The following is a 23,194-nucleotide window of genomic DNA, read 5'->3' as shown; positions in this document are numbered from 1 at the left end:
GTCCTGGTCACGATTTGCTGTGCTGAAACTTCTCACCTTGCTTTCTCACCCAGTAATACACTCCCGAGCTCATGGGGGGCGGGGATGGGGGTGGCTGGAGGTTCGGTCCTTTCCTCAAGGAGAGACAGACACAAACACAGAGCCCACACACCGGCTCTCACTGGTGAGGGTGCAGCACAGATGCTTGAAGCAGGGAAGCAAAGCAAGGAGCTGGGGGAGGGCTTCTGAGTTAATGTGTGACCCAACGCTGCAGGGAGGACTTCAAGATCAGACTGTGATGCTGATGCGGAGGGTGGGGGGATGGAGGGTGTGGGGACGACTGACGACCTGCTCGCTCAGGTAGCTCCGGCTGCAGTAGACACACTCGGGCTCGGACGGCGAGCACTCCACGCAGCCATTCGGGATCCCAGGCTGCTGGGGTCTGCAGTGCCAGGACTCCCCTGGGTGCCTCCACTGTCCGATGGGGACGGATGGGCCAGGCCAGGAGTGGGCACCCCCCTGCTGCCCACTTCCCATGGGGCCAGCGGGTGCAGGGGCCTGGGAGGAGGGGCTCTGGCGGGGGCAGCTGCAGTGCACTCTAGCAGAGGCTGGGAACGTGGCTCTCAGCGCAGAGCTCACCATCTGTGCCACGAGGCGAGGGGGCGGGGCAGGGGGACGCCAAGAAGAGGCCAGATTCTGGGTGTTTCGGGGGTAGAACCAACATGTGCTGACAGCTTGGACGCTGGGCGAGCAAGAAACAAGCGTGGAGAGTGGGTCCCAGGCTCCCGCATGAGTGAGGGGCCAGTGGGACAGCTGCTCCCTGCGGTGGGCTTGGGGAGCGGGGCAGACGCTCATCGTGGACTTGTTGGCTTGGAGGTGCCTGGTAGCATCTAGATGCAGAGGACTCGATGGTAGTTGGGTGCTGTGACGGTTAATTTTATGTGTCAACTTGACTGGGTCATGGGGTGCCCAGGTCTTTGGTCCGACGTTATTCTGGGTGTTTCTGGATGAGATTAACATTTAAATCTGTGAACTGAGACTGTCCTCCTCGTCCCATCAGACTGACCTCCCCCGAGTTAGAAAGAATTCTCCTGCCGGACGTCCTCTGAAACAGGATATCGACCCTTCTCCACGCTTGGCGTGAACTAAAGCACCCACTCTCGTGAGTCCCAGCCCGCCGACCCACCCCACAGGTCTTGGGACTTCTCGGCCTCCCCGCTCACGTGGACCGATCCTTGTAATACCTCTTTCTCTGTATACACACCCTGTTGTTTCTGAGGAGCCCTGACCAACACAGGTGCGCCTGCAGGAGTCCAGGGAGAGGTGTAGGCAGCAAACCTCGAGTTGCTTAATCACCCCCAACAAGGTGGGTCCCCGGGAGGCACTGCAGGCAAGTGAAGAGAGGAGAGCTCGGCCAAGGCCGGCAGACCAGGGACAGGAGCGCGGCCAGCTGGGCAAGCTGTGCTGGGAGATGCTGGCCTCGTGGCGGCCACCCAGCAGTGCTGTTCCCATCCTGGTCACGGCCCGGCCACTGTTTCCCGTCCTCCTTCTGCAGACAGCACGACAGTTGCCCAGGACCTCATGCCATTTCCTCCGTCTCGGCCCGAAGCAGGTCTGTGGGATGGAAGGACTCGCCTGTTCGTCGTCCGGCGGTGCATGGACTCGCTCCAGCCGGCTCCGTGTGAGAGTTCAGCTCATCGTCTTAAGATGATAAACTGAGCAGAGTCTTATGACCCAGTAACTCCTAGAACCTCCGGTGTCCACCCCGGTCGATGAGCTGAGGCTGCATTAGAGTTCCTGGACGCCCGCCCGTTTGGTTACTAGGCTTTTGTCTGTTACCATCCAGGCTGCGGAGCCAAGTTGGCGTCGGAAGGATGTTTTTCTGTTTAATGGACAGTCTCTGGAGGGCTCCAATCTTCCTTCGAGGTTTCCCCTCCCTGGGGCACTTTCTTTGCCAGTTGTTTTCCTGCCATGAGGTCCTTGGGGTCCCCAGGCACCTGCAGCTCAGAACATCTTGTCTTTTGTTTTGGTTTGGGGTTTTTTTTGCACAGGTGGAAAATGCTTTATACTTCCCCTGAGCTGATGAAATTCCACGTATGGAGGAAATTATTTTGGAATATGAACAAAAAATACCAAAAAACAGGACCGCCACCCAGCAGGACGGCTGCAAAATACATCACTATGTTATTAAGAAGGGTGTCAGAACAGCCAAGTTGGATCATCTGACTGAGTTCACAGAAAAAGTGGGGGATTTCAAAGTTTGTGCAGAAGGACAGTCGTAATGTTGTTAAGCTTTGTAACAAGGAATTCAGGACACTCATGATCCAGGACATCAGTACCAGCGGTCCACAGTACCAGCGGTTCATGACGACTGTGCAGTGCAGGGGGTGGCAGATGGCCACAGAGTGGTCACAGGCCATAGTGTCAGGCGAAAGATGTCCAACACTGCAAAGAATGTGAGAAAATAAATCTGTGTGACGCATCCTTCATAGCTAATAACTTTGCTCTATGTCTGGATAAAGCATCCTCTCTTAAACGACCCACAGCCGGGGTCCAGGGTCTCGCCCTTGGAGGAATGGAATTAATTTGAGATTGTATGTAATGAAACAGTTCTATATCTACATAAAGTTAAGGCTAAGCTCCGCAACAACATTTCTAATACAATCCCCACTTAAGGGTGGGTGGATTTACCTACCGAGAGGGAGATGCAGCCCAGGGAGACACGAGCAGGCTCTGGTCCCGTCACCACAGCACCAGCGTGTGCGCCTGCCTTGTGGGCAGGAGGGGTGGGGTCTCCCTGAAGTCTACCAGCTTCTGAGGGTCCCTCATGTATTCCATGGGCAGGGAATTCACCTTGCACCGTGAACCAGAAAAGTGTCCAAGATTTAAAGAGCTGAACGTAAAAATCAAACACAGACGTAAACACAGAGTACCTGACACCGTTATGGTAACTACTGAGGATAAAGGCATAAATCAGGGCGGGAAGAAAGACTGACAGAGTGAAACAAACAACGACAAAAACCCAAACAAAGTGAAAAGGCATATGACAAACTGGGAGAAATATTTGCGGCAAGTAAAACAAACAAAGGGTTAACGTCTTGCTGTTTAAAGGACGTCTATATATCAATTTAAAAAAGACTAAGAAAAAACAGATGATAAGGCAACAGGCAATTAACAAGAAGAACAGCAAGTGGTCAATTATGTGAAAATAGCTCAACGCCATACATAAAACGGTAAATAGACCGCGTTTCAGTGATCAGATTAGCAGGCGTTAAAAAGGATGTCATTCCCGGTGTGGAGGGAACATGGTGGACATCGGAGCTTTTGCCCCTTGTTTCTGTGGGATACATTGATAAAATCCACCAAAAAATCTCTCTGACTTCTTAGAATTAATCCTGAGGATATAATGAGAGACGTGCCCCAAATATACGCCCGACAGTGTTTGCACAGCATTCTTATTAGAGCTAAAATCAGAGCAAATAAGTGCTCAACAATACAGGATCAATCTATAAATTTTATGTATTCAAAACAATGTCATTCTCAACACTATTACAATGACCCAGTAGATCTACATTATTGATCTTGAAAACTGCTAGTGATATAGTTATTCCATGAAAAATTGTATAGGAGAGACCACACATGGCATCCCCGGACTCTACAGGACAGTGTGCATAGTTCTGTGTGTTCGTGCAGATACAGATATGTCAGTCGTTTTTCTGTGTGATGGAGCTGTGTCTTTTTCTACTTTTTGTTTATTAATTGTATGTTTTTATGCAATTAATAGGTAGAGCTTGTATAGCAAAAGTGACAATGTTTCCCGTATTCCACGCCCTAGGTCTCAATTCTCTGGAAGCGTGGTTTGGACAGCCAGCCTCTGCAGTCTGCTGTCCCATCACCTGCTCCGAGTGGAGCCTCCTGGAGGGACAGGCCTGGCAAGCTCCCTGGGCTGGAGGACGTACAGCTGAGTAAAGGCTCCGCCCCGAGCACATCCAAATGGAGTCTGAGCACCTGCTGTGAGCTCAGACGCCCCCGCGACGGAATGTTCTGGAGCGGCCATAGCAGGTCAGAGCGGGAGCTCTGGCAGACACCCACCGTCAGATCCCAGGATGGAGAGGGACGTGGCGAGTGTGACAGAGCCTCCGCGAAGCAGAGTTAATCATCGCTGCCGGGAAACCACCACAAGGACAGGGTGTTCGGAACAAAAGCTCTGTGTCCGGGAAGAACGCTTCTAAACCAGCTCCCATTGCGGAACAGAAGCTAACATCAGGAGGTGAACAGAAACCAGGGACGCTGAGCGATATTTCAGGATGAAGGTGTGAGACGAAACCTAACCGCTCGCTGGGTGCACTGGGGTAGGCTGACCGCAGAAACAAACAGACCCCGAACTGTTCAAAGGCACAAACACAGAGAAGCGTATTTACTGCCTGAGTATAAAGTGGAAAGAGGCTCTAGCTGATGGGCGGGCAGGGCGCGGGGTGGATGTCTGAGTAGAGGGACAGAGGATCCCTCCTCCACGCAGGCGTTCAGGGACCAGCTACTAGAGGCTCCTCTGTCTCCCCAGGGCCACCGGGCTGCCGCAGGGAAGCGGGGCGGGAGCAGCCTCTGCAGGTGCTGCGTCCCTGCTGCTCGGCTGTCAGCTGGAACTCAGTCAGAGCCCACCGGCCACAAGGAGGCTGAGTGATGTCCCCAGACGGTGGACCAGGAGAAGGGCGGCTGGGTCTGTGAAGCAGCGCCTGCATGCATTGTTGACAGATGACTATTTATACACTTGAGAAGTTCCAGTGCTTTCTAGAATAAAAATGATTAAGACGAGTTTGGATTTGACAATGACGCAGGTACAGATTCATACAGACGCAGTGGGTCACTTTAACTCTGCCACTGACAGCAAGAAACCAGGGAATTTCTAGACACACATTTGGCACTTACGAACTATTTTTTTCCTTTAAATCAGCAAATACAGGTAGTATTGTTATTTTATGAGCATACAGAGAAACATAATTATTTTAGACTCAAAAATTACTGAAAGTATTATCTATGTGGTTCTTTTCAACCAAAATTAATGTAAATACCATAAAAACGTTGAACTGAAGATGTGGTTTCTAAAAAGAATTTCTGTGGCTAACATTGCATTTCTTTGAACGGCTTTTAGTTTTTTTAAACAAATTTTCCTGTTTTTCTTCCAACGTGCTCTCCTGGTATTTTTATTATTATTATTTTTATTTTGATCCCTGCACAGCTTTGCTCTAATCACACTTATTTTTCTAAATTCTTTTGTAATCGAACACTGCATTTTCAGTTTGTACAAAAACTATGTGAAAATCACCTCAACCAGCGAGTCTAGCTGTTCACCAGATGGGCCGATGTCTGGCGTTCTCTGCAGAGAGCGTCCGAATCCTGCCCAGATGGTCGTGATATTTCCTGACAACAGGCTGCATGGGGGCAAGGTGGGCGGATCGTCTGTCTCATAGTTGCCAACATCGAGAATTGAAGAGAATTTCAAAGCAAGGAGGAGAAACCAGCACTCTTATCTAAGTTGCTCTCGATTTGAAGGACCTTCGGTGGGAAAGCCTGATCAGAAGAAGATAAATTTAGTTTGTAAGCATAATAATTACCTTATTATTAATCGGTGACAATTTCCACTCAACATGCTTTTAATATGGAGAACCCAAAATAAAATTTAAAACTGCAGCCATCGAATATGGAATTTTCCTTGCAAGTTATTTCTTACCAAAGGAATATATCATCTAGTGATGGGAACTTATTTTAGGGGTTTGCTTTCTTTTCACAGTGGAGTGCTTGGGGTCCACAACCAGCTTGAGAAAGCCATCTCGTGGTTTTAGTGTAGCAGACAGCCAGTTCTTCAGTCTTAGGGATTTTTAGATGTTGAGAGGTATTCTGCAGAAAAACCTTGAAAGTTAACCATCCAACCTCATGTTGGCCTAAGAAACGTAATCTTTAGTGAAAAGATAAAACAACTCTGAAATCCTATTTTATCGAGCTCCTCTGATTGTAAAACTATATAATCACAAAATGGAAGTGTCTTTTTTGCTATTGCTTCTGGCTCTCCAGCCTTTACCACCATCGGGTTTGGATACGAAATAAAAAAGATCAGCCTGAAAGGGGTGACACACGCAGACAATATTTCTTACTCTCATCACGTTTTGGGTAAAATAAACACCTAATATTTTGAGAACAATTTTGGAGGTATTAATTTTATTTCTAAATTTGGAGTAATTAGCTTCTGTGTTTGCTGCTAGTGTATTCTCCTATCTCTAAGCAATATGTACCAAGCGCCACCGTGAGCAGAGCACTGAGTGACGCAGCGGTTCCTTGCTCGCCCCGCCCCTCCATAACCCATCGTCTCGCTTAGTGCTTACCACTTGCTGTTAAACACACCTGCGCCTCTATCATTTGCTCTATCAATTGTAAATAATGTCTTTTAGCCCCTGGCTGTAAAGATGAGGAAATCAGCACACTTTTCCGATTTCCCAGCTCCATGCTCCTTTTCACTCCACACCATTGTTAGCATCACAGTTTCTCTGTGGTCAGAAATTTATGACCTTACATTCTTACAAACTTGTCCTAGCCATATTTGGCAATGTTTTAAAGTTCGTTTCCTAGTTGGCTGCAGTTTACATTCTAGCTTGTGGGAATAACATCTCCTGAGCTTTTGCACTGAGAAGTGGTTAGTTGGCTCTCACTTATGACAATTTAGCTGGATATAAAACTGCGTTCACACTGGCTTTCCCTGAGGATCTCAGGGGTGTCACTCTGGTATCATTTGGTGTCAGTTACTGTTGTGAAGAAGTCTGAGGGCAGACTGATTTTTTTTCTCTTTATAACTAACTCCATATTCTTACTGGGCTGCTGAGCAAAGATTTGTTTTTTAATTATTTTAAGTCTAGTAAATTCCCAGGTATCTTAGTATTGACAGTGCCGTGGGGTGTTCATTTTTCTTGAGATCTAATGTGACATCTTTAAAAGTCTTCTTTTATTATGAAGAGTATTCTTGAATGATATGCCTCAACATTTGTTCTGTCCCACTGGTGTAATTTTCCTCCTCCGGGGCTCCAATTGTGCACACGTTGAATAGCCTTTGACTGTCTTCACATTGAGCATTTTCTCTTTAATTGCTTTTTTGAAGAATACATTATGTTATGGAATAGTTCCAGCATGTTACACAGAATTATATAAAACACTTCTGTGTAGCCGACACTGCAATACTCATGAACCTCCTCCCATTCCTGATAATCTATTCTTCCACTTACGTCTCACTCTCACTCAGTTATTATTACTATTTTAGCCTTTTATGTATGTTTATGTGCATTGAAATGCACAAATCTTAGCTGTACAAATTTTAATAGACATCTTTAGAGCAGTTTTAGTTTCACAGCAAAATTGAGTGAAAAATGCAGATAGTTCATACACTCCCTGCCCCCGCACGTGCACAGCCTCCACCATCATCAATATCTCCCACCAGATGGTACATTTGTTGTTACTGATGACCCTACATTGACACGTCATTATCACCCAAAGTCCCTAGTTTACACTAGGGTTCAGCCTTGCTGTCGTCCAGTCTATTGGTTTTGACAGGTGCGTACTGACGTGTAGCCACCACTGCAACATCATACAGAGTAGTTTCTGTGCTCCACCTATACAGCCCTCCCCACCCCAACCCCTGGCAACCACTGACCTTTTTACTGTCTTCATGGTTTTTCCCTTTCTAGGATGTCATATGGTTGGAATTACACAGTATGCAGCCTTCTCAGATGGGCTTCTTTTACTTAGTAATATGCAGTTAGGGTTCCCTCGTGTCTTTTCATTGTTTGATAGCTCATTTCTTTTTAGTGCTGAATAATATTCCATTGTCTGGATGGACCAGTTTATTTATCCATTAACTTACTGAAGGACATCTTGATTGTTTCCAAGTTTGGGCAATTATGAATAAAGCTGCTATAAACATCCATGTACGTGCAGGTTTTTTAGGGACATAAGTTGCTAATTTCTTTGTGTAAATATCAAGGAGCATGATTGCTGGATTGTATGGTAAGAGTATATTTAGTTTTATAAGAAACCACCAAACTGTCTTCCAAAGTGGCTGCTCCATTCTGCGTTCCCACCAGCAGTGATGAGGGTTCCTGTTGCTCCACAGCCTCGCCAGCATTTGATGCTGTCAGTGTTCTGGATTTTGGCCATTCTGATAGGTGTGTAGTGATATTTCGTTGTTGTTTCCATTTGCATTTCCCTTATGACATAGATGTGGGACATCTTTAAATATGTTTATTTACCACCTGTATATCTTATATGGTGAAGTGTCAGTTAAGGTCTGTGGCTTATTTTTAAATCAGGTTGTTCATTTTCTTATTTTTAAATCTTAAGGGTTCTTTGTATATTGTGGATAACAGTCCTTTATCAGACATGTGTTTTGCAAATATTCTCTCCCAGTCTTTGGGTTGTCTTTCTATTCTTGACAGTGTCTTTTGCAGAGCAGAAAATTTTAATTTTAATGAAGTCCACCAATTCTTTCTTTTGTGGATCATGTCTTTGGTGTTTATCTAAAAAGTCATTGCCGAACCCAAGGCCATCCAGGTTTTCTCCCATGTTATCTTCTAGGAGTTTTATAGTTTTGCATTTTATATTTAGGTCTGTCCTCCATTGTAAGTTAATTTTTGTGACGGGTGTAAGGTCTGTGTCTAGATTCATTTTTGTGTGTGTGATATCCATTTGTTCCAGCGTCGTTTGTTGAAAAGACTATCTTTGCCCCATTTCATTGCATTTGCTTCTTTATTAAAGGGGAGTTGACTGTATTTATGTGGGTCTATTTCTGGGCTCTCTATTCTGCTCCATTGATCTGTTTGTCTATTCTTTCGCTGTAGCTTAGGAAGTTTTGAAGTACAGTAAGTCTTGAAGCTGGATAGTGTCAGTCCTCTGAATTTGTCCTTCTACTTCAATATTGTATTGGCTGTTCTGGGTCTTTTTTCCTCTCTTATGTAAACTTTAGAAGCAGTTTGTTGACAGTGCCAAAATAATTGCTGGGATTTTTATTGGGATCGCACTGAGTCTATAGATCAAGTTGGGAAGAACTGATATCTTGACAATATTGAATCTTCCTATCCATGAACATGGACTATATTGGCATTTCTTTAATTCTTTGATTTCTTTCATCAGAACTTTGTAGTTTTCTTCATATAGGTCTTTGTATATATTTTGTTAGATTTATACCTAAATATTTTGTTTGGGGGGGTGTTAATGTAAATGGTGTTTTTAATTTCAAACTTCACTTGTTCATTGCTGGTATATAGGAAAACAGTTGACATTTGTACATTAATCTTGTAAGCTGCAACCTTCCTATAATCACTTATTAGTTCCAGGGTGCTTTTTTTGGTCAATTCTTTTTCATTTTCTACCTAGACACTCAGGTCATCTGGTAATAGCTTTATGTCTTCTTTCCCAATCCCTATACCTTTTATTTCCTTTTCTTATCTTACACATTAGGTGAGACTTCTGGTCTGATGTTGAAAGGAGGTGAGACGTCCCCCCTTGCCTGTACCTGATCGTAGTACGAAAGCTTCAAGTTTCCCACCATGCAGTATGATGTTGGCTGTAGGATTTTTGTAGATGTACTTTATCCTGTTGAGGAAGTTCTCCTCTACTGACAGTTTACTGAGTGTTTTTCATGAATAGATGTTGGATTTTGTCAAATATTTTTTCTGCATCTGTTGACATGCTCCTGGGATTTTTCTTCCTGTTGGTGTGACAGATTACATTAATTGATTTTAGAATACTGAACCAGCGCACTCTGGGTCACTACCTAGCACCTTCATGGACTTGCTTTCATGTATCATTCAGAGTTTATAGTTGTCATCTGTGAAAGGACAGTCTGATTAGGAGCTACCTGGCCATGACTGGAAGCAGAACAAGTTATATCTCATTCTTTTGTTCACAAGGAGAGAAATGTTTTAAAATATTAAGGCAAGGGGCTTCCCTGGTGGCACGGTGGTTAAGAATCTTCCTGCCAATGCAGGGGACACGGGTTCGATCCCTGGTCTGGGAAGATCCCACATGCCGCGGAGCAACTAAGCCCGTGCGCCACAACTACTGAGCCTGTTCTCTAGAGCCCGCAAGCCACAACTACCGAGCCCATGTGCTGCAACTACCGAAGCCCACGCTCCTAGAGCCTGAGCTCTGCAACAAGAGAAGCCACCACAATGAGAAGCCCGTGCACCGCAACGAAGAGCAGCCCCCGCTCGCTGCAGCTAGAGAAAGCCCGCGCGCAGCAACGAAGACCCAACACTGCCAAAAATAAAATTAATTAATTAATTTTTTAAAATATATTAAGGCAAAAACAGCAGGGGAATAATCAGACGTATCCTGAAATCCCCGAGAAGAATCATATTCCCTGATCAAATTTTTATAAGTCTACATTAAAATTTCTTCAGACGCAAACAAGCAGCGCACATTTTATTTTTAATGTTGAAAACAGCTCGCTGATTTATATTTAGACTGGCAACTAGATCATCTTCTTGCAAACAACAGGAAAGACCTTCCTGTAGCTGCAGTGCGGGCGTGAGCAATTTCCCTCGGGCTCTGTCACATCCACTCAGGGCTTGGCCTTCCCTGGGAGGCCGCGGCTGTGAGGGGAACGAGCATTTGGTGGTGACCTGACTCTGTGGTCGCTGGTGGGCTGCATGGAGTTAGTCACGTTATTTCCCACTTTCCTTTGGCGGAGCATTAAATCCACTGAAAAAAGAGAAAAGAGTCCGCCGTCGACTGTCTTCCCTTGCAGCATCTCGTGCTTACCCCACAGCCGTGGCTCTGTTGCTCACAACCTGGGCCCTGCCAGCCCCACCACGGCAGCACCCCACTGTCTCTCCTCCGTCCTCTGCTGAGTCTCACCTCCTCTCTAAGCCAAAGAGATGGTACCTCCTTCAGACGACCACAGCCTTACTTCACGTCTGGGCATGCAGAGAAGGATTTCGGACCCGGCTTTGGGTTTCAAGGCGGGGTCCCTGACATCTAAACCGGGAGAGAAGCATTTAAATAGACGATTTGACATTAACTGCTACGTCAGCTTCACACGCGTTACACAGCTGTGCGGTCACACCAACAAAGGACCTCCCGGCTACTCACGGAGTGGTGAAACGTGAAAGGCCACGAGCCGCTAATGGTTTAGGGCCAGATGGTACCAAGGCACGTTACCCGCCCTCGGGCCACCCATTAAATTGCTCAGACGGGACTTCTGGGGTTGGCAGGAGCGGAGCCTGGAGGAGGAGGTGGTACAGAAGGAGAAGCACAGCCCTGTGGTTGTGAACGAGGTGTCCTGGCCAACCCGGATCCCGCAGTGCCTTAAACTCAACGCACGCGCAGCAGGGGTGGGCGCTGGCGGGCCCGTGGGGAGAAGTGGGTGGGGCTGCGTATGAGTGGGAGGGGGACATCTGGAGGGGGTGCTGGGCCGCGGCTACTCTGCGGGAATCCTTGCTCTCAGAAGAAGCACTTCGGAGGGGAGCGTCACAAGGTCTGCATCTTACCTTGAAACGGTTTACCAAAAAGTAAAAAGGTGTGTGTGTATGTAGAGAGAGAAAGAGAAAGCAGGATACGCAGAAATGTTTAAAATGGGTGAACCTACAGGCGCAGAGTATACAGTTGTTTATTGTATGTACTACTTTTCAACTTCTCTGTGAGTTTGAAGTTTTTTGAAGTAAAAGATTGAATAAAAAGAGAAACAATTCAACTAAATTAAACCATATTTTTACTTAAGTAATTCTAATATTTGCTAATGAAAAAAGAAAGGAAGTTTCCCATCCCTGATTTAGGAATCCCCGTGGCCCACCCATGAGCTTCTCCACGCACGGCCAAGTGTAACCTGCTCTCGGTGGAAGGCCCTTCTCTCACTTGGTGACATCAGAACTGCCCTGCCTCTCGGACCCGGGACACCAAGGCAGCACAGTCCAGTGGCTTTGAGCGTCGTATTTTCCCACAGGTCACCTGCTGACTCTGGGATCGGGGACAAGTGATCCTCCTTCCTGACCACTCATTTTCTCACCTGGTTTTTGAAAGTGGGAACATTATTACTTGCTTTGCCTATGTCACAGGTATTTTGTGGAACCACCAAAATTATATAATATATATAATGTTTTTATATACAGTGCTGAACAAATGTATGGTCAAATTTTATGATTATCATTATCTTATGTAGTTAGCATATGTTTATTATTCTGAAGTGTTGAGCGTTAAAAAAAAAAGATGATTTGTTTTTAAAAGGAAATAGAGTCAATAATAAACACCTACTTTGTGTGTTAATGCCTGAAAATAGACGTAGTTGGCATTTTCACTTTTATTCAGTGTTATTACGATTTGAAAGTGTTTCTGTTCATACCATAGTGGTCTGGAGCAATAAATAAACGGAGTAACCCCCCAGCCCTCCTGGGCCTTCTCCATCACTCATCCCTAGGTGACAAGATGTTCCCAAGACAGTCCCTGGGGTCTGCTTGGGACGGGGGGCCAGAACCCTGGCAGGGCCCAGGGCCTGGCGGAATTCTCCTCATTTCTCTCTCCTGAAGTGGATTTGGGGAGAAAGGCAAGAGAAGGGTGTGGGGTGGAGCTGCAGGGTCATCACCCCAGGAGACCCGTCCACATGGGTGGGGGGCCACCCAGAAGGAGAGAGACCAAGCAGCTACCCCAGAACCTCCGGGCACAACCAGCGCTGAACGTTGGTGAGGTTCCGGACTCACCAAGGCCAAGCGATTCTTCACTCACTTAAGTTTGTTAGTTTTTCTTTTTCTTCCCAGAATCGCCCAGACACCAGGGGCTACTCTCAGAGGGCAGACAAAGGAAACACTTCAGCTCCTACATCTCCACTGCTTTTGATTTATCTGTGGGCGACATAACAAAGCCTGGAAGATGCTTTTAAAGCGGCAAGGAAGGAATTCGTCACTGTACGTAAATTCAAAAATGAATGAAAGCAATTCAGTTAAACTGTAAGCTGTGAATTTACACAGAAAATTTCAGGCTGAAAATAAACATCTGTAGAGCCTTAAACTAACAGCCACTGTGGTGAGGGCTGATTTCCACCTTAATCACCACTTTCACATCCGTAAATAGAGAGACTTTTGTGCTGGGCGCAGAGCATGAAGCCCAGCTCCCACTCTCAGTGGCTTCTCCATAAAAACAGAGATCGAGGAACTCTCCAGACTCCGCCGCGGCCACGTGTGCCGACGTCGGCAGCGACCTGAGCACCGGTATGTGCGCCTTGCACATGGGGGTCTTTCACCCTTGTTACATTTAGTGGCAGAAACTTTTTCCCAAATAAAGTCTAACCCCATCATGTAAATCAGATAAAAGGGAGCTTCTTGGGCCAGCCCCCCCCCACCTGCAGGGCCCCTGGGTCACCTGTTCCCTCTGGGCACCCCCTGGTGAAGGCCGTGGGCCCCCGGTTAAACAGCAGTGTATCTCAGATACTGGTCCTAAACCTCTGTTTTCTGATGAAACTTGATTTCCACTTCATTTAGTTCTCCCCATTTACTCTTTGAAATCACAAACATAAGAGCCAAAATGGCATTTTAAAACAAATGATAAAAGTAATCGTAAATACTCAGACCATGAAATCAAAGCACACAAGCGGGAAAGCCATCCTCCGCCTCGTCCTGCGTCCCCGGCTGCCCTTCCCAGGGAGACGCACGTGGCTGGCTCTGCTCCCTTCTTCGGGGGGGTGGCCACCTAACCCAAAACAAGAGCTTTACACTCTGGGTTCTTTGAAAGAAAAATAACAGTAATTCCACTTTAGTGTAGATAATACATGTACAGGGTTCAAAATATAGGAGCATGGGTGTCCCCTCCCCACCCCCAGCCCACGTCCAGCCGGCAATGTCAGGATCAGGGCCATCACACCCTGGTCCCTCTGCCCATGGCCTTGCCCGTGCTCTGCCTGAACCAGGAACCGGGACATCCGGGCGACCCCCTTGGACAGAAAGAGTGTCCCCCGGCTCCATGTCTCTGCACCATCCTCCGTGTGAACCACGCAGGCCCCAGCTGGCTGACGGAGGGTGGTTTCTTTGGGTCTGAGCGATGGTGCACGCACATGCAGTGCATCTGCAAGAAAACTCCTAGGCGTGGACACGTGAGGTCCACGGGTCTGTGTGCGGAACGATGCTCGTGTGACAGGCCCCCTGTCAAGGCCACGGCACAGCGTCAGCAAAGTGGGGCCCTGCCCAGTCCAGTCAGTGAAACAGGGCCCCAGGTAAGGCTAAGGGCACTTTTCTCATGGGTTTAGAACGCTTACTTTCTCTTTATGTGGGCCAATTCTCTGACGTTTTCTTTCTCACTTTTTATATTATTAGTCTTTTTCTTCTTGATTCCTAGGAGCTCTTTATATATTAGAGCCCTTTGTCTGTGGGATGAGACGAGGTGCACAACCCACTGTGTCTTTTGACTTTGGTTACAACAGCTTAGGATGTGCAGAAATTGTTTTATTTTTTTATAGACAAATTTATCAGCTGTTCATAGTTTCTGGGTTTTGTGTCACAATTTAAAAAGCCTTTTCCCTTCTGAATTTTTAAAGAATTCTCCCATTTAAAAAAAAAACACTTTTAAGATTTTATTTTTTAACTATTAAATATTTGAGCCAATTGGAATTTATCCTGCTGCACTGGGTAATGTATAAATGCAACTAACTTTTTCTCTAGGTAGCTACCAGGTGTCCCCACCAAGCTACTAATTTCCCCGAGGATGTGAGTTTTGGTCTCAGTGCAGACCACACCCCTGTGTGCATGGGGGTCTACTTCCTCTATTCAATTACACCCACGGGCGCTACCATACACACTGAGGCTTTATAACTTGTGTTTGTTTGTTTTTTTGGCCGCACCGCACAGCATGAGGGATCCTAGTTCCCTAACCGGGGATTGAACCCCTGCAGTGAAAGTGCCAAGTCCTAACCACTGGGCCGCCAGGGAAGTCCCTAGAACTCGCCTTAAATACTCTGCTTTGTAGAAAGCGTCCCGGCTGCTCCGGCACGTTGGTTTCTCCCGATGCGGCAGGAATGCAGCTTCTTTCCTCCTCCCCGCCTTGCTCGGTGCAGGCCGTCTCCTGCACACTGGTCCTCTTTGCAGCCGCCTTCCCCTTCCAGCCTGATGCTTCAGCCTCCAGGTGTGCTGCGAGGCCCCCTCTGTCCCCTCCAGCTCCTCAGTTTCCTCTCCCTCCTGCTCATCACAGGACTCTGGGAGCCCTCACTTCACCTGTCGGAAGGTCTGGGCAATCCCCTGTTCCTTGGTTTCCAGAAAAGGGAGCTTGCACCTTTATTTCTCCTCTGTGCTGCTTTTGGGTGATTTCTAGGAAAAGGGACATGCTGGCTTTACCAGCCCTGTGGGACCTGGGTCTCTAGGTCTGGGCCACCTATGGACATCCTCTCGGCTCCTTGGCACACTGCACTGCCTTCCTCCTCCCCTCCCCCTCTCCCCCACCTCTCTTCTCTCCCTCCCTGTCTCTCCCTCTTCCCTCCCCCTCCTCCCTCCTTTTTTCTCTCCCTTCCCCTTTCCCTCCCCCTCCCCTCCTCTTCTCCCCCTCCCCCTCATCTCTCCTCTCCCTTCCTCCTCTCCCCCTCCCCTCCCCCTCCCCTCCCCCCTTCTCTCCCCCTCCCTCTCTTCTCTCCCCCTCCCCTCCTCTCCCCCTCCCCCTCCTCTCCCCTCCCCCTCCTCTCCCCTCCCCCTCCTCTCCCCTCCCCCTCCCCCTCCCCTTCCTCTCCCCCCTCCTCTCCCCCTCCCCCCCTTCTCTCTCCCTCCCCTCTCCATCAGCTACAGCACTACTTATACATTTTCAAGGTTCACGCTACGTACACTCCCTTTTAGGTCAAGGAGCACAAACCTCTGCTTTGCGTTTCAGGCTTTGGCTCCGTCAGCAGCACCCTCGGTGTTCTAAGCTTGGTGCAAACACCTGCGGCACCGAGGAGACACGAAGCAGCCCCGTCCTGGGCCGCAGATGTGCTGGTGCTCGATAGCAAGTGTAGCCTCAAGGCCAGGAGGGAGGGCGGGCGGAAGGAGGTGCAGACGGTCCCTTCCTATCTTTCCCCCTGAGTGGCTCTGTGTGTGACCCTGTGGCCCCAGTCTCCCGCACACACGGAGGCCTCTGCAGCGGAGCGTGGGCTGGGGTGGGGTCTGACGCTGACCCCAGGGAATGAGAGCAGAGCATGCGTCACATTTATTTCACACCCTGTTTAGAGCCTCACCCAGCCCGACCACCTCCCTGGACCAAAGGTGATACTTAACCTCCAGCTTTGCTCATCAGCATAGAAAAGGGATTTACAACTTAATAATGAAATAAAGTACCATCAGGCCAAATGTCCATTCAAAGTTTTTCTTTAATTTTATTTTTTCTTCAGTTAAAGCGTCTGTCTTCTGCAAGTGGGTTTCTGGCGTCCTGTTTCCCGTGTCAGAGAGATGCCTTGCTCCATGCTTCCTGCCGGCCATGGCCAGGAGCAGCACACTCCCTTCGTGCCATGGTTGGGTCTGCAGAGAAGGAATGGGGTCCCGTGGACAAGCAGTGCCACCAGGGCGATGGGACAGGTGGGAGGCCTCCCCCCACACATCCTCTGCTGCCCTCGCCCCTGCCCCGTCGGCTTCCCGCACAGCCAGACGTCCGTTCTCTCGTGCACATTGTGTTGAGCTGGGAGTTTCCAATTGCCTTCCTCCTTCTTGATGATGGAAATATGTGTCTTCACCCCAGCTCATCCGCTCCTTAATGATTCTGTGGCCGAAAGGACTCCACCCCTCGGAGACCTCGCTCCGAGGGGCTCTGACCCTGCCTGACTAGGACGGTACCATCTGGACCTGGGCCAGTTGTCAGACACTCTCTCTGTGCTCCTGGGTGGGGGAAGCAGGGGAGCACTTTCCCTCAGTCACATGTCTTCCTCTTCCTTCCAAGCCTCGTTGCAGGTCAGATGGGAAATGCATGTTTGGAGCTCTTGCAGGCCCTAAGGTGGCTCTGCTTCTCCATCAGCCTTGATGGACCGTTTGGCTGGGTATAGAATTCCAGGTTCCAAGCCATCGCTTACTGGAAGTCCCAAGGCCCTACATGGAAATCTAACACCCGCAACGCTGATTGCACATGATTCTGTTCCCCTGCAAGGAGCTCCGTCTTCCTCTTGCTGAGCTCTTAGGACCTTCTCTCTGCGCCAACGTTCCCAGATCTCAGCAGGCACCTCAGGGGCCGATGTTCTGTCCTTCCTCCTGTTCAGGACACTGTGGCCTTTAAGTCTGATTGACTTTCTTCAACTCCGGAAACTTTTCTTCTATTAATTCTTTTAGTATTTCCCCTCACAGTTCTCTGCTTTCTCATTCTGGAAATCCTAACAGGTGGTTTTAGGAGCACCCAGATTAAACCTCCATACTTACTTTGTCCTGAACTCATCCACATCTTTGTCTACATTTCTCTACCTTTTAGAAAATTTTCTAAATTTTCATTCTTCCTCTTTCTCCTCCAGCCCTCCACTGAATTTTTATTTTGAAAATCACATTTCAAATTCTAAGAACTCTGGCTTATTCTCCAGTTGTTTCTTTTTTTGTTTTCTTCAAAGAACCCTGTTCTTGGTATGGGTGTGGTGTCACCATGGACCCTTTCCAATAGTAACTATGGTTTCCAAAGGTTCTTCCAGCTCTGAAACATTAAGTATCTATGAGAACCTGGGCCCCATTCCCAACTGCGGTGCCTGAGGGGCAATTTGGAACAGCTGAGAAGAAAGAGCTTGTTTTAACCCTGACTCTGCCAGTAAGTAGCCTCAAGCACTCTCTGTGCCCAGCTCTGGGTGTCAGTTTATCCTGTAAACCTCAAGGGGCTATAATAGGTTGATTTTTAAAAATTCAGTTCCAAAGATAATGTACTGAGGCCCCTCGTGTGCCCATCTCTGTGCTGGGTGCTGGGGACACAAAAAGATGACACCTCACAGAGGAGAAGGCCCGGGAGCTGTTGTCAGGACAGTTGCTAGAGAAGCTGAGCTCCCTGATCAGTCCATCCTCCCTGAGTCGCTTCTCCCCCGTGTTCCTGGCTCAGCTCTGGGCCGCTCGACCATTCCTGTAACTCAGGCCCCAATCCTTGGGGTCCTTCTCGGCCCCCTCTTCCCCTCACACTGCATCTAATCTCCGCAAACCTTCCCACTTCTACCTTCAAAGCACCTCCAGGACCCACGTCTGTCTCACCACCTGCTCCACGGCCACCTGGGTGGGGTCGTCTCCCACCTGGACCCCTGCCCCACGCCTCTCCCGGGGCCTGTGCTCCTCACAGCAGGAGACACGGGGCCCCATGCATTCCCCTCGGCCCACCCTCTGCAGCTGTTGGACCGCTGTCCCCTGTGTCCCCCGGGCGAGCCCTGTGGTGCTCTCCTGGCCAGGCACACCTACTCACCTCCCTCGGGCTTCTGCCAGGGCCACAGCCCCCTCACGTCTCTCCTGGCTCCATCCCCGGCCAGCCTGCTTCATGTACACAATTGGCTATGTTGTCCCCTGTCCCTGACTCCGGGCCCCATGGTTTCCCTGATGTATCCCCGGCACCTAGATCTTCACCCCGCCCAGCTGAACTTCTACAGACAGTCATCAGATGGCCCAAAGGCAATGAAGGGTGCAGCCTGAGAAGCAGGGTCTGCTGGGCTGGACCACAAGGCGTGTTCACGGAGAAAATGCAAAAGTTCACCTTTTATAGACGGTGTTGGAGGGCGAGAGAGGCCCAGGGGGCACCAACGAGTGAGTGAACAGACAAAGGGATGGGGTGCTCTTCATCCCCCAAGAATCAGGTCACAAGTTATCAAAGAATCTCCTGAGTTGCCTGGTGTGGAGGCACCCAGCATACCCAGTGGCTGGGAGGAGATCCAGCCTCCATGATACCCCAGTCGAGGTCACGGGCCCACCCAGGCCTGGCTCAGAGGTACCTCTTGGGTGTTCTGTCCAGTTACCAAGGCCAACCCCAGTGACCCTCTGGGTCCCTCTGAGCCAGGGTTGGCACCCGCTTTGCCTTCTGCAGCTCCAGCAGCTGCTTCCGGTCCAAGTTGATCAGACAAATTCCGTTCTCCACAGGGAGACCCTGGCTCACACGTGCGTCTGGACTGGGCAGTCAGCTGAAGGCCACCTTCCCAAATACTGCAGGGGCCTTGGGCCCAGAGCCTGGGCCTCCCTGCCGAGGAGGAGGATTCCTGGTGGGCGTGGAGTGTACATCAAACACTTCAAAACTGGGATAAATTTCAGAGGTCGCATGAAGTTGGGCCTGCAGACATTAGAGCCCCAACCGCTGGGAGGCAAGGTAAGTCGCTGTTCGCAGGGTCTGGGCAGCTGTGGGGCAGACCCAAAGGGCAGCAGCTCTGCAGTCGCAGTGGACAGCAGGAGAGACCCCGGAAACTGTTGGAAAGGAGCATAGGACCTCCCTGTGCCTAGCTGGAAGGGTCCCCAGGATGGGTTTTTATGTGGAAGAATAAGACAGCTACCTTTGGTGTAAGAAAAGGGCAATTCTGAAAGTTTTTTCTGCTTGCATCTTCAAAAAGAAACAATGGAAGGTAAACCAAAAGCCATCAGGTAAACGTTTGCCTGGTGGGTGAGGAAGGGGAGGGATGAAAGTGAAGCTTCTAGAATGTGCTTGGTCATAGAGTTTTGACTGGGGAACCATATGATTGTGTTTTATAACTTTTTAAAGAAAATCAATCCCTAAAGAATATTTTAAAACTAGAAACAAATTTGTGGTTAGTAAATGACTTCAACATATATTATTTCAAGAGATTTTAAAATACAGCATTGTGACTGTGCATCCCCAGTGGGACATATTCTAAGAGCTCAGAGAATCGCACAGAAGCCTTAACGTGCATCTGGTACTCATAAGGTTCGTCTTATCAGTGCTGTTGTTTTGAAACTATTCAGATAGACTGTAGGAGTGAATAAATGAGGAATTAAGTTACTGCGGTAACAACCAAAATTTTTACGTAAGAGAAGAGAGATTCTCAGAGATCCCCGTGTAGAGTCAATGAAGCAAAGTAGAAGCTCGTTAGCAATAAATCTGAACAAATAGTAGTCAGAGCTCCTGCCTTTTCTCCTCTTAAAAATACGTATATTTCCTAAATCTGTCCACTGGAAACAATGGCGCTGTACCAGCACTGAGCACACCTAGCACCAAACTGTGGTTTCTAAAGACCATTTCTCACTCTGGGAAGCCAGGGCTTCTTGGAGAAATGGCCATTTCAGGTTTGGGACAGAAAATGCCCAGATGAGCCTGGCAGAGAGCAGGGGAAGGACTCGGTAGGCTTGAAGGGGAGCACAGGGCCACGGTGGGGCATCCATCCCACGACAGGCAGGTGCGCTGCTGCTTGGACCAAGTGCATCCCACAGTGATCCTGGGAGTGAAGGGATTGCATCGTAGACCCTTCAGGAGCGCGGCTGGAAACGAGGATACATAGAAACGCTGTTTCCAAAATTAGTGCAGACATTGAAAAATTAGCTTTCTAAATTATGAAAATGTTGTGGAAAATGTGGGCAACTCAGGGAAGTAGGAAGAAGAAGGTGGACCCTCCCAAACCCAAACCTGGTCTCACCCCCAAAAGCACCAGCTGGCTTTTGAAGCACCATGAGACTGAGATGGGCTGCTGACCCCGGAGCCGAGGGACAGACACACACACACCGCCCCCCCAACCAGCGCTGGATCGACCACATTCTGCCAGTGAGGAGAAGCACGTCTGAGGCCCTCAAAACCGTCCTGTCCCGAGGCATTGGGCCCCGCTGCTCCCGCCTCCACAGCAGTCAGCCGAGGAATCCAGAGACTCTGAGGACCCTCCTCAGCGTGTTCAGAGCCCACGGGGCTGCGTCCTGCCTCCCAGAGCGCTCAGGGTCCTTAGCCCGTCGCATACGTGATGTATCAGCACTTATGAGACTGTGCCAGGCGTGGGCACTCGGGGACGAGCGAGTGACATCCTGGCAGGGATGGTGGTCCCTGAACAAGAAGCTGGAGTCACAGAGAGGCCGTTGCCTCTGCAGGCCGGGCGGGCGGTGTCCGTGCTGCGCTCCAGGGGCTGGGCCAGGTCAGCTGCTCTCTGTGAGCCCCGCGTGACACACGTTTCACTTAATATTGGAAAAGCCTTTGCCTCCCGTTAAAAAAATCCCTGCAAAATGGAAAGAATGAAGTTGTTTAGAGAAAAGTGCTCAGCGACTCGGGGAATCGATTCAGGATGTGAAGGAGATGCACCGGCTCCAGCTTCATGGGGGACCATCCCCCCCACCCCACCCCAAGGAGGCACCCAGCCCGGCCCGAGGAAAGACGCCAGCCATCTCCAACCGCCTCTTCATCTGGGAGACAAGAGTATCTGCATGCAGGCCTGGTCGTGTCCAGCTGTCCAGGCAGGCGTGAGGGGCGACATCGGTCGTGGGCGCAGAGCATTTCCACCATCTCATCCTCACGGGGCTATTCCTGTCTCAGAGGGGCTGGGCACCGGGCATGTGCATGGCTCACTCAGGACAGTCGTTGGTGCGGAACCAAGACTCAAACCAAGGTCTTCACATCCAGGCCCGTGTCTCCCCGACAGGCTCTGCTCTGAAGGGCAAAGGCTGAAGTGCAGACCTCGAGGCTGGGGTGAATGGAGACCACCTGGGCCCCTTAGACGGAGGTGTGTGGGCAGCTGAGGACAGGGGTTTGGGCGTGACTCCCTGACACCCCGGTCCCAGCCTAAAGGCCATCACTACAGTGGGACGCCCAGCACAGCTATGGAAGGTACTGAGGCCAAGGCCCCCTCCAGGGCTATAACTCCGTCCTCAGGCACTCTGTACACCTGGGCATCCCGGGGAAGACCCAAGGGCTGCCAGGAGCTCGCGGGCTGCGTGCTCAGCCGGCTCAAGGGAAAGGCAGCTTCCTGGGTCTGCAACGCATCATCCTGGGGGGGGGCGTCATGACTCACAGAGAGGCCCCCCCATGGGGGTATCTGTCCCCTGGCCTGAGAACCCAGCTCCCACACCAGCTTGGAGAACAGTTTGCTTTCTGACCCGCCAGAGCCCAGTTCCTCCCGGCTGGTGGTGTGGACTCGGGGCACACGGGGGGAACTCGGGCAGAAGCCTCCCCAGAAACAGAGCACAGGACAGCTAGCTTTCTCCAGTGCAGAACTGAGACCCTCCCTTTCAGACGGGAAGGTTCCAGGATTGGCGTGGGGTTAAGGGACATAGTTCTCATCTTAAAGTTGGCCCATCTTAAACAACCCAAATAATATCAAGTGTCACATTCCTGAAGCTAAAAATAAAAGTGCAACCCAACATTTCCTAAGACACAAATGTCCTGGCCAAGAACTTTCGTGGCTGCAAATCCCACTGCAAAGCAAGGCTCAGACAGGAAAATAAATCACTGCTCTCCCAAACAGACATGCGCGGATGGCTCTCCGCCACCGGTGACCCCTGGTAAACTCTGCCTCTCCCCTTCACAAACGTTTCTGCCGGCAAACAGAGACCTCTCCGGCTCGGGCCTCAGGCGGCCCAGGTCCAGCCTGGCCTGGTCCCAAGTCCCCCCGTCATCCACAGGGGCCTCGGCAGCCACCCTGAGCCCTAGAACACAGATGTCCCTACACACGGGGTGATGGCGTCTGCCAGCCTCATGGTGGAGGCATGAAAATAGCCGGGGCCCCCAGCTCACGGCGGGGATGCGAGCACAGCCTCCACCCCGACACCGGCTCTTATTGAAATCACCCGAAGGAGCGGACCGGGTCCCTGGAGGGAGCAGGCAGTGCCTGCCCATGGGAGAAATTACTCGGCATTTCCAGGATATACACAGAGCCCAGAGTGACGGAGGGAGCGTGCCCACCCCATAGTTCTCACACGCGGGGATGCAGAGGGGTTCACCGTCTGGTGAGGGGCTCCCAGGGGGAGGTCACCCCACAGAAGGGCCAGTGTCGACCCTGACCACCGCCTTCAGACACAGAATCTTCTGGGAAGCTCCCACCCTGCCCCTGGGATCGGGTTGACTGGGAGCTGGGTCCCCCCGTGCGGCAGGGCCATCTGACAACCAGGCTGAAGGATCTGATACCCCAACTCCCGAGCCGGGCACGGACTCCGCTCGAGCCAGGCCAGCCCCTCCAGAAAGGGAGGAGGGCAAGGGACACTCCGCCACCCCTTCCCCCCGTGGAAGAGCCTGAGGGGGCAGGACCCGATCCTTTGGCCCAGGGGGACTGAGCTCCGAAAGCCCACCTGTGCGCCCAACTCGTCTCAGAGGGACCTGGTGCCTA

At 50.0% G+C, this 23,194-nt stretch overlaps 1 pseudogene across 1 annotated transcript in view; it reads right to left on the bottom strand.

The window, feature by feature from the left end:
• Positions 1-267: 267 nt before the first annotated feature.
• Positions 268-23,194, bottom strand: part of LOC307186436 (olfactory receptor 1571-like) — a 41,363-nt pseudogene continuing 18,436 nt past the window's right edge. The window contains exons 3-5 of the transcript in view: positions 1,977-2,485; positions 619-721; positions 268-453 (exon numbers count right to left, since the gene is read on the bottom strand). The product of the transcript in view is annotated as an olfactory receptor 1571-like (transcript). The remainder of the gene's footprint in view (positions 454-618; positions 722-1,976; positions 2,486-23,194) is intronic.

The sequence above is a fragment of the Stenella coeruleoalba genome (genome assembly GCF_951394435.1).
Source record: "Stenella coeruleoalba genome assembly, chromosome: 5".
NCBI classification, from domain to species: Eukaryota; Metazoa; Chordata; class Mammalia; order Artiodactyla; family Delphinidae; genus Stenella; species Stenella coeruleoalba.
The sequence above is the reverse complement of the archived record's forward strand: the minus strand, read 5'-3'. Positions and strand labels throughout refer to the sequence as shown.